Genomic DNA, 11301 nt, shown 5'->3' with positions numbered 1-11301 from the left:
TTGCCATAGAACGGAGTATGAATGATTGGATGAAGACAGTAGGAAAGCAGAGGTTCAGAGGAACGAAAGCGTCTCTATACGCTTATCTGAAATTCTCACCAAGGAATTACATAAGTACCTCTATCTTTATTTTACATTTTATTTATCTTTTTATTATCAATTCACCATAACCATTTGAATCCGCCTGACTGAGATTTACAAGGTGACCATAGCTTGCTTCAGGCCGACAATCTTCGTGGGATCGACCCTTACTCACGTAAGGTTTATTACTTGGACGACCCAGTGCACTTGCTGGTTAGTTGTGCGAAGTTGTGATAAAGAGTTGAGATTACAATTGTGCGTACCAAGTTGTTGGTGCCATTGATGATCACAATTTTGTGCACCAAGTTTTTGGCGCCGTTGCCGGGGATTGTTCGAGTTTGGACAACTGACGGTTCATCTTGTTGCTCAGATTAGGTAATTTTATTTTAATTTCAAGCTTTTTGTTTTTGTTCTTTTATTTTCGAAATTTTTTCAAAAAAAGATTTTATTCTATGTTCTTCAGAATTTTTAAGAATGAATTCTAGAGTTTCATGAAGCACGTTGAAGCCTGGCTGGCTGTAAAGCCATGTCTAATTCATTTGGACCGAGGCTTCCACTTATCAGCATATGAAGTTGGATGAAGTATCAGCTGTTGTATGTCTGATTTGTATCTGCTGAAGCTTGGCTGGCCATTGGCCATGTCTAGTGTTTTGGACCGGAGCTTTCACTGAAAGCTTGGCTAGCTGTAAAGCCATGTCTAATTCCTGGACTGGAGCTTTAGACTAATATTGCAAGATTTCTGGAATTCCTATTAAAAATTTTGAAATCCTTATTTTCCTTTTCAAAAGAATTTTCGAAAAATCCAAAAAAATTAATAAAATCATAAAAACCAAAAAAATTTGATGTTTCTTGTTTGAGTCTTGAGTCAAATTTTAAGTTTGGTGTCAATTGCATGTTTTTAAAATTTGTGTATTTTTCGAAAACTCATGCATGTGTTCTTCATGATCTTCAAGTTGTTCTTGGTAAGTCTTCTTGTTTGATCTTTAAAATTTCTTGTTTTGTGTCTTTTCTTGTTTTTCATATGCATTTTTAATTTGTTAGTGTCTAAAAATTAAAAATCTTTAAGTTTGGTGTCTTGCATGTTTTTCTCTTCTTCAAAATTTTCAAAAATAAGTTCTTGGTGTTCATCTTGACATTCAAAGTGTTCTTGGTGTTCATCTTGACATTCATAGTGTTCTTGCATGCATCATGTGTTTTGATCCAAAATTTTCATGCATTGAGTCTTTTTAATGTTTTTCTCTTTCTTTATTAAAATTTAAAAATCAAAAAAATATCTTGCCCTTTTTCACTCATAAATTTTCGAAAATTTGAGTTGACATTTTCAAAACTTTTTAAAATTTAGTTGTTTCTTATGAGTCAAGTCAAATTTTCAATTTAAAAATCCTATCTTTTTCAATTCTTTTTCAAAAATTTCAAATTAATTTTCAAAATCTTTTTCTTATTTTTATTCCATATTTTCGAATTCAATGCTAACAATTAATGTGATTGATTCAAAAATATTAAGTTTGTTACTTGCCTAATAAGAAAGGTTCAATCTTTAAATTTTAAAATCAAATCTTTTTTTTTCTTGTTAGTCAAGTAATCAACTTTAATTTTCAAAATCAAATCTTTTTAAAATTCTTTTTCAAATCTTTTTCAAATTAAATTTCAATCACATCTTTTTTTCAAAATTTAATTTCAAAATCTTTTCTAACTTTTTATCTTTTCAAATTTGATTTTCAAATCTTTTTCAATTAACCACTTTACTTTTTATTTGATTATTATCTTTTTCAAAACTACCTAACTAACTCCCTCTCTAATTTTCGGAAATCCCTTCCCTCTTTTTCAAATTTCCTTTTTAATTAACTAATTGTTTTTATTTCAATTTAATTTGATTTCAATTTTAATTTTGAATTTTAACTTTAATTTTAAAATATTTTTATTTTATTTTATTTAAATTTTCGAATTCTTCTCTTTCTCACCCCCTTCTATTTATTTATTCATCTACTAACACTTCTCCTCCACCCAAAAATTTGAACCCCATCCCCCTCTCTGTGTTCGAATTTTTCCTCTTCTCCTTCTTACATTCTTCTCTTCTTATACTTGCATAAGGAATCTCTATACTGTGACATAGAGGATTCTATATTTTCTTTTGTGTTCTCTTCTTTTTCATATGAGCAGGAACAAGGATAAGAACATTCTTGTTGAAGCCGATCCTGAACCTGAAAGGACTCTGAAGAGGAAGCTAAGGGAAGCTAAAGCTCAACTCTCTGGAGAAAATCTTATAGAAATTTTTGAAAAAGAAGGAGACATGGCCGAAAATAATAACAATGCAAGGAAGATGCTTGGTGACTTTACTGCACCTAATTCCAATTTACATGGAAGAATCATCTCAATCCCTGCCATTGGAGCAAACAATTTTGAGCTGAAACCTCAATTAGTTTCTCTGATGCAACAGAATTGCAAGTTTTATGGACTTCCATCCGAAGATCCCTTTCAGTTCTTAACTGAATTCTTGCAGATCTGTGATACTGTTAAGATCAATGGGTTGATCCCGAGGTCTACAGGCTTATGCTTTTCCCATTTGCTACAAGAGACAGAGCTAGAATATGGTTGGACTCTCAACCTAAAGATAGCCTGAACTCTTGGGATAAACTGGTCACGGCTTTCTTAGCCAAGTTCTTTCCTCCTCAAAAGCTTAGTAAGCTTAGAGTGGATGTTCAAACCTTCAAACAAAAGAAAGGTGAATTCCTCTATGAAGCTTGGGAGAGATACAAAGAACTGACCAAAAAGTGTCCTTCTGACATACTTTCAGATTGGACCATCCTAGATATATTCTATGATGGTCTGTCTGAGCTATCAAAGATGTCACTGGACCATTCTGCAGGTGGATCCATTCACCTAAAGAAAACGCCTGCAGAAACTCAAGAACTTATTGACATGGTTGCAAATAACCAGTTCATGTACACTTCTGAAAGGAATCCTGTGAATAATGGGACGCCTATGAAGAAGGGAGTTCTTGAAATTGATGCTCTGAATGCCATATTGGCTCAGAACAAAACTTTAACTCAGCAAGTCAATATGATTTCTCAGAGTCTGAATAGAATGCAAGCTGCATCCAACAGTACTCAAGAGGTATCTTCTGAAGAAGAAGCTTATGATCCTGAGAACCCTGCAATAGCAGAGGTGAATTACATGGGTGAACCTTATGGAAACACCTATAACTCCTCATGGAGAAATCATCCAAATTTCTCATGGAAGGATCAACAAAAGCCTCAACAAGGCTTTAATAATGGTGGAAGAAACAGGTTTAACAATAGTAAACCTTTTCCATCATCCACTCAGCAACAGACAGAGAATTCTGAGCAGAATCCATCTAGCTTGGCAAATATAGTCTCTGATCTATCTAAGGCCACTTTGAGTTTCATGAATGAAACAAGGTCCTCCATTAGAAATTTGGAGGCACAAGTGGGCCAGCTGAGTAAAAGAGTCACTAAAATCCCTCCTAGTACTCTCCCAAGCAATACAGAAGAGAATCCAAAGAGAGAGTGCAAGGCCATAGATTTAACCATCATGCCGAACCTACAAGGGAGGGAGAGGACATGAATCCTAGTGAGGAAGACCTCCTGGGAAGTTCAGTGATCAATAAGGAGTTTCCCTTAGAGGAACCAAAGGAATCTGAGGCTCATCTAGAGACCATAGAGATTCCATTGAACCTTCTTCTGCCCTTCATGAGCTCTGATGAGTACTCTTCTTCTGAAGAGAATGAAGACATTACTGAAGAGCAAGTTGCCAAGTACATTGGTGCAATCATGAAGCTGAATGCTAAATTATTTGGTAATGAGACTTGGGAAGATGAACCTCCCTTGCTCACCAATGAACTGAATGCATTGGATAGGCAGAAATTACCTCAAAAGAAATAGGATCCTGGTGAATTCCTAATTCCCTGTAACATAGGCACCATGAACTTTGAGAAAGCTCTGTGTGACCTGGGGTCAGGAATAAACTTAATGCCACTCTCTGTAATGGAGAAACTTGGGATCTTTGAGGTGAAAGTTGCTAGAATCTCATTAGAAATGGCAGACAACTCAAGAAAACAGGCTTATGGACTAATAAAGGACGTGTTAGTAAAGGTTGAAGGCCTTTACATCCCTGCTGATTTCATAACCCTAGACAGTGGGAAGGATGAGGATGAATCCATCATCCTTGGAAGACCCTTCCTAGCCACAGCAAGAGCTGTGATTGATGTGGATAGAGAAGAACTAGTCCTTCAACTGAACGAGGACAACTTTGTGTTTAAAACTCAAGGATCTCCTTCTGTAACCATGGAGAGGAAGCATGAAAAGCTTCTCTCACTGCAGAGTCAATCAAAGCCCCACATTCAAACTCTAAGTTTGGTGTTAGGAGGCCACAACCAAACTCTAAGTTTGGTGTTGAACCCCCACATTCAAACTTTAAGTTTGGTGTTGGAAGGTTCCAACCTTGCTCTGATTATCTGTGAGGCTCCATGGGAGCTCACTGTCAAGCTATTGACATTAAAGAAGCGCTTGTTGGGAGGCAACCCAATGTTATTTAATCATATCTATTTTATTTTCTCTTTGTTATTTCATGTTTTATTAGGTTGATGATCATGTGAAGTCATAAAAACTACTGAAAAATAAAAAACAGAATGAAAAATAACATTAAAAACAGCACACGCTGGAGGAAAGCAATCTGGCGTTTAAATGCCAGAAACAAGCATCTGTCTGGCGTTTAACGCCAGAAACAGGCACCAAGCTGGCGTTTAACGCCAGAAACAAGCATCTACCTGGCGTTAAACGCCAGAAACAAGCTACATTTGGGCGTTTAACGCCAGAAACAGGCAGCAGTCTGGCGTTAAACGCCAGGATTGCACAGCAAGGGCGTTTTACACGCCTAATTGGAGCAGGGATGTTAAGTCCTTAACCCCACTTGATCTGTGGACCCCACAGGATCCCCTCAGGATCTGTGGCTCCACAGGACCCCTACATTTTCTTCTCTCCTCTTCACACCTTTTCATAACACTCTTCCCTAAATACCCCTCACCAATCACCTCAATCACTCTTTCTCATCACCTCTTCACCACTCACATCCACCCTATCTTCCCCATAAACCCCACCTACCTTCAAAATTCAAACTAATTTTCCTCCCAAACCCAACCCTACACCCCCCCCCAACTCCTATATAAACCCCTCACTCCTTCTTCATTTTCACACAACACAACCCTCTCTTCTTCTCCTTGGCCGAATACATCTTCTTCCCCCATCTCCTCCATTTTCTTCTTCTTCTACTACTTTCTTTCTTCTTTTGCTCGGGGACGAGCAAACATTTTAAGTTTGGTGTGGTAAAAGCATAGCTTTTTGTTTTTCCATAACCATTAATGGCACCTAAGACCAGAGAAACCTCTAGAAAGAGGAAAGGAAAGGCAATTGCTTCCACCTCTGAGTCATGGGAGATGGAGTGATTCATCTCAAAGGTCCATCAAGACCACTTCTATGAAGTTGTGGCCAAGAAGAAAGTGATCCCTGAGGTTCATTTCAAGCTCAAAAAGAATGAGTATCCGGAGATCCGACTTGAGATCCAAAGGAGAAATTGGGAAGTTCTCACCAACCCCATTCAACAAGTCAGGATCCTAATGGTTCAAGAGTTCTATGCAAACGCATGGATCACTAGGAACCATGATCAAAGTGTGAACCCGAATCCAAAGCATTGGCTTACCATGGTTCGGGGGAAATACTTAGATTTCAATCCGGAAAATGTAAGGCTGGCGTTCAACTTGCCAATGATGGAAGAGAACGCACGCCCCTACACAAGAAGGGTCAACTTTGATCAAAGGTTGGACCAAGTCCTCATAGACATATGTGAGGAAGGAGCTCAATGGAGAATTGACTCAAGAGGCAAGCCGGTTCAACTAAGAAGGCTTGACCTCAAACCAGTGGCTAGAGGATGGTTAGAGTTCATTCAACGCTCAATCATTCTTACTAGCAACTGGTCTGAAGTTACTATAGACCGGGCCATCATGATCCATAGTATCATGATTGGAGAAGAGGTAGAAGTTCATGAGATTATACCTCAAGAACTCTACAAGGTGGCTGACAAGTCCTCTACTTTGGCAAGGTTAGCCTTTCCTCAACTCATTTGCCACCTCTGCAATTCGGCTGAAATTGACATAGAGGGAGACATCCTCATTGAAGAGGACAAGCCCATCACTAAGAAAAGGATGGAGCAAATAAGAGATCATGGACCTCAGCAAGAGCATGAGGAAATTCCCCACCATGAAATCCCTGGGATGCCTCAGGGGATGCACTTTCCCCCACAAAATTATTGGGAGCAAATCAACACTTCCCTAGGAGAATTAAGTTCCAACATGGGACAACTAAGGGTGGAGCACCAAGAGCACTCCATCATCCTCCATGAAATTAGAGAAGATCAAAGAGCTATGAGGGAGGAGCAACAAAGACAAGGAAGAGACATAGAGGAGCTCAAGAGCACCATTGGTTCTTCAAGAAGAGGAAGACGCCACCCTCACTAAGGTGGACTCATTCCTTAATCTCCTTGTTCTTATTTTTTTGTTTTTTTCGTTTATTATGCTTCATGTTTATCTATGTTTGTGTCTTTACTATATGATCATTAGTGTCTGAGTGTCTATGCCTTAAAGTTATGAATATGAATCCATCACCTTTCTTAAATGAAAAATGTTTTAATTACAAAAGAACAAGAAGTACATGGTTTCGAATTCATCCTTGAAACTAGTTTAATTATTTTGATGTGGTGACAATACTTTTTATTTTCTAAATGAATGCTTGAACAGTGCATATGTCTTTTGAAGTTGATGTTTATGAATGTTAAATATGTTGGCTCTTGAAAGAATGATGAAAAGGAGAAATGTTATTTGATGATCTGAAAAATCATAAAAATGATTCTTGAAGCAAGAAAAAGCAGTGAATACAAAAACTTGCAGAAAAAAAAGAGAGAAAAGAAAAAAATGACAAAAAAAGGAAAAAGAAAAAGAAAAAGCAAGCAGAAAAAGCCAAAAGCTCTTTAAACCAAAAGGCAAGAGCAAAAAGCCAATAGCCCTTAAAACCAAAAAGCAAGGGTAATAAAAAGGATCCAAGGCTTTGAGCATCAATGGATAGGAGGGCCTAAAGGAATAAAATCCTGGCCTAAGCGGCTAAACCAAGCTGTCCCTAACCATGTGCTTGTGGCGTGAAGGTGTCAAGTGAAAACTTGAGACTGAGCGGTTAAAGTCAAGGTCCAAAGCAAAAAGAAGAGTGTGCTTAAGAACCTTGGACACCTCTAATTGGGAACTTTAGCAAAGCTGAGTCACAATCTGAAAAGGTTCACCCAATTATGTGTCTGTGGCATTTATGTATCCGGTGGTAATACTGGAAAACAAAGTACTTAGGGCAACGGCCAAGACTCATAAAGTAGCTGTGTTCAAGAATCAACATACTGAACTAGGAGAATCAATAACACTATCTGAATTCTAAGTTCCTATAGATGCCAATCATTATGAACTTCAATGGATAAAGTGAGATACCAAAACTATTCAAGAGGCAAAAAGCTACAAGTCCCGCTCATCCGATTAGAGCTAAGTTTCATTGATATTTTGGAATTTATAGTATATTCTCTTCTTTTTATCCTATTTGATTTTTAGTTGCTTGGGGACAAGCAACAATTTAAGTTTGGTGTTGTGATGAGCGGATAATTTATACGCTTTTTGGCATTGTTTTTACACAGTTTTCAGTATAATTTAATTAGTTTTTAGTATATTTTTATTAGTTTTTAATTAAAATTAACATTTCTGGACTTTACTATGAGTTTGTGTGTTTTTCTATGATTTCAGGTATTTTCTGGCTGAAATTGAGGGACTTGAGCAAAAATCAGATTCAGAGGTTGAAGAAGGACTGCAGATGCTGTTGGATTCTGACCTTCCTGCACTCAAAGTGGATTTTCTGGAGCTATAGAACTCCAAATGGTGCGCTCTCAATTGCGTTGGAAAGTAGACATCCAGGGCTTTCCAGCAATATATAATAGTTCAGACTTTTCCCGAGTTTAGACAACGCAAACTGGCGTTCAACGCCAGTTCCATGCTGCATTCTGGAGTTAAACGCCAGAAACAGGTTGCAAAGTGGAGTTAAACACCAGAAACAGGTTACAAACTGGCGTTCAACTCCAAGAGAAGCCTCTACAGGTGTAAAGCTCAATGCTCAGCCCAAGCACACACCAAGTGGGCCCCAGAAGTGGATTTCTGCATCAATTACTTATTTCTGTAAACCCTAGTAACTAGTTTAGTATAAATAGGACTTTTTACTATTGTATTTACATTTTGATCAGTTTTATGCTATCTTAGACCTTTATGGGGGCTGGCCATTCGGCCATGCCTGGACCTTCATCACTTATGTATTTTCAACGGTAGAGTTTCTACACACCATAGATTAAGGTGTGGAGCTCTGCTGTTCCTCATGAATTAATGCAAAGTACTATTGTTTTTCTATTCAATTCAAGCTTATTCATATTCTAAGATATCCATTCGCACCCAAGAACATGATGAATGTGATGATTATGTGACGCTCATCATCATTCTCACTTATGAACGCGTGCCTGACAAACACTTCCGTTCTACATGCAAACAAGCTAGAATGAATATCTCTTAGATATCTAATACAGAGGACCGAGTCCGAGATATTAGAATCTTTGTGGTATAAGTTAGAACCCATAGACGGCCATTCCTAAGATCCGGAAAGTCTAAACCTTCTCTGTGGTATTCCGAGTAGGATTTGGGAAGGGATGGCTGTGACGAGCTTCAAACTCGCGAGTGCTGGGCGTAGTGACAGACGCAAAAGGATAGTAAATCCTATTCCAGTATGATCGAGAACCGACAGATGATTAGCCATGCAGTGACAGCGCATTGGACCATTTTCACAGAGAGGATGGGATGTAGCCATTGACAACGGTGATGCCCTACATAAAGCTTGCCATAGAACGGAGTATGAATGATTGGATGAAGACAGTAGGAAAGCAGAGGTTCAGAGGAACGAAAGCATCTCTATACGCTTATCTGAAATTCTCACCAAGGAATTACATAAGTACCTCTATCTTTATTTTACGTTTTATTTATCTTTTTATTATCAATTCACCATAACCATTTGAATCCGCCTGACTGAGATTTACAAGGTGACCATAGCTTGCTTCAGGCCGACAATCTCCGTGGGATTGACCCTTACTCACGTAAGGTTTATTACTTGGACAACCCAGTGCACTTGCTGGTTAGTTGTGCGAAGTTGTGATAAAGAGTTGAGATTACAATTGTGCGTACCAAGTTGTTGGCGCCATTGATGATCACAATTTCGTGCACCACTGAGTTCATACCAGATATATTTGTAGATTATGATTGTGGTAATTTTTACATTGTTATATTTTTATAAAGTTTTTTAGAAAGAATTACTCTAAAAAACTATTAGGGAGATTTAATTATCAAAAAGGATTCTTAGTACAAAAAATTATTAAGAAAAATTAATTTTTGTAATGTTTAAGAAGAAAGACCAAATCTTTATTATAGAGAAGTAAATATACTCATATGTTATTTTTTTATTTATTTTTTTGTAAATATTTTTTTAAATTTTTATCACACTGACATCCTTATTAATGCACTTTATCTATAACATAAATTTATTGTTGTTAATCATCAATTTTTTAGTAATAAGCATTTTTTTAATTTTAATGAAATTTTTTTATTATTATTGTGATAAAATATATGACCTCCATAATTTAAAATTCTTCCACTATTAACTTTTTTTTCTTTTATATTTCCTTTTTGTTTTCTTTATTTGTTCTTTTAACATTGTTTTTTCTGTCAACTTAATTTCTAAATCTTACTTTGATGTAGACTTTAAATTTGTATCTTTAATAACCTCACTATTTCATTAACACCCCATGCTAAGTACAACAACAACAAAATAATAAGAATTCAAAAAGAACTAATATTAATGAAATGCAAGAGGAACAAATAAACAACTCCGGTCAATGATAATTTCCTTGAATACTAATATTTATAAAAGATGGTTACTTAGTATCAACATCCAAATCTATTATATCCTATTTAATTTACAGCTATAGATCTTCTTAATATTTGAGTACAGCTAAATATAATTCTTTCTATTAAAAAATTTGTTCATGATAATTTTCAAAGCTTCATGCATAGAGTACAAATTTTATCTCTTATAATGCACTGTATATTAATTAATTAATTTATTTTCAAGAGAATATCAACTGCAATAAAGTAAAATAATAATGGGATAAAATTTTGTTATAAATGAAAGTATATGAATAAATATTTGTGTATGATAGACAATTAAAAAGAAAATGTATTTACAAAAAAAATAAAAAAATCTAAAGGTATGTTTGTCTCTTTTTTTTTAAAATTTTGTCCTTCCCTCTAAACATTACATGAATTAATCTTTTTTAATAATTTTTTATAATAATTTTTTTTTAATAATTAAATCTCCTTAACGGTCCTTTAGAATAATTTCTTCAATTTTTTATATCCTTATAATTTTATTTAACTGATGTCTGTTTAAAATTTTCATTGATTAATGCTAGATGATGATGTCATATTTACTAATCAAATAGAACATATATATGTTGAGGAAGGTATTTTTCACTTTGCAATTAAGCATTTAGGTTTACTGTATCATTTTTGTATTATTTATCATTTATGTATTTATATATTATTTTGTTGTAGACACCTGAGACTCTGGAAATCCATCAATTGAATGTGTATTTTGTGGTACTTTTATGTGGGACTGTGAGAGACTTTCTAAATTGAACAATAGCACTACTCTCCACTTTGGGTTATGTTGTATGGATGGTAAAGTTCAACTATCTCTGCTTGATTCTCCACCCCAAATACTAACTGAATTGCATTTTCACGATGATGAAAGAGGAAGGCACTTTAGAAAACATATCACAATGTTTAATTCAATGTTCTCTTTCACATCTATGGCTGGTAAGATTAACCATCAGATCAACAACGACACTGCTCCACCATCATTTGTATTAAGTGGCCAGAATTATCACTCTATTGGTAGTTTAATTCCTCAGGAACATGAGAAACCAAAATTTGTCCAGTTGTATATATATGATACAGATAATGAGATCAATAATAGGATCAATGCTGTCAGGTAAATATTTACGTTTACTTAAATGCTCAACTATACTATT

At 35.8% G+C, this 11301-nt stretch overlaps 1 non-coding gene across 1 annotated transcript; it reads right to left on the bottom strand.

Annotated features, from left to right (window-relative positions):
• Window positions 1-2763: 2763 nt before the first annotated feature.
• Window positions 2764-2867, bottom strand: LOC148581410 (small nucleolar RNA R71). The gene has a single exon (XR_015895528.1). It is a non-coding gene; the product is annotated as a small nucleolar RNA R71 (small nucleolar RNA).
• Between the last annotated feature and the right edge of the window lie 8434 nt (window positions 2868-11301).

The sequence above is a fragment of the Arachis ipaensis genome, chromosome B10 (assembly GCF_059453495.1).
Source record: "Arachis ipaensis isolate K30076 ecotype BB chromosome B10, ASM5945349v1, whole genome shotgun sequence".
Lineage (NCBI taxonomy): Eukaryota > Viridiplantae > Streptophyta > Magnoliopsida > Fabales > Fabaceae > Arachis > Arachis ipaensis.
The sequence above is the reverse complement of the archived record's forward strand: the minus strand, read 5'-3'. Positions and strand labels throughout refer to the sequence as shown.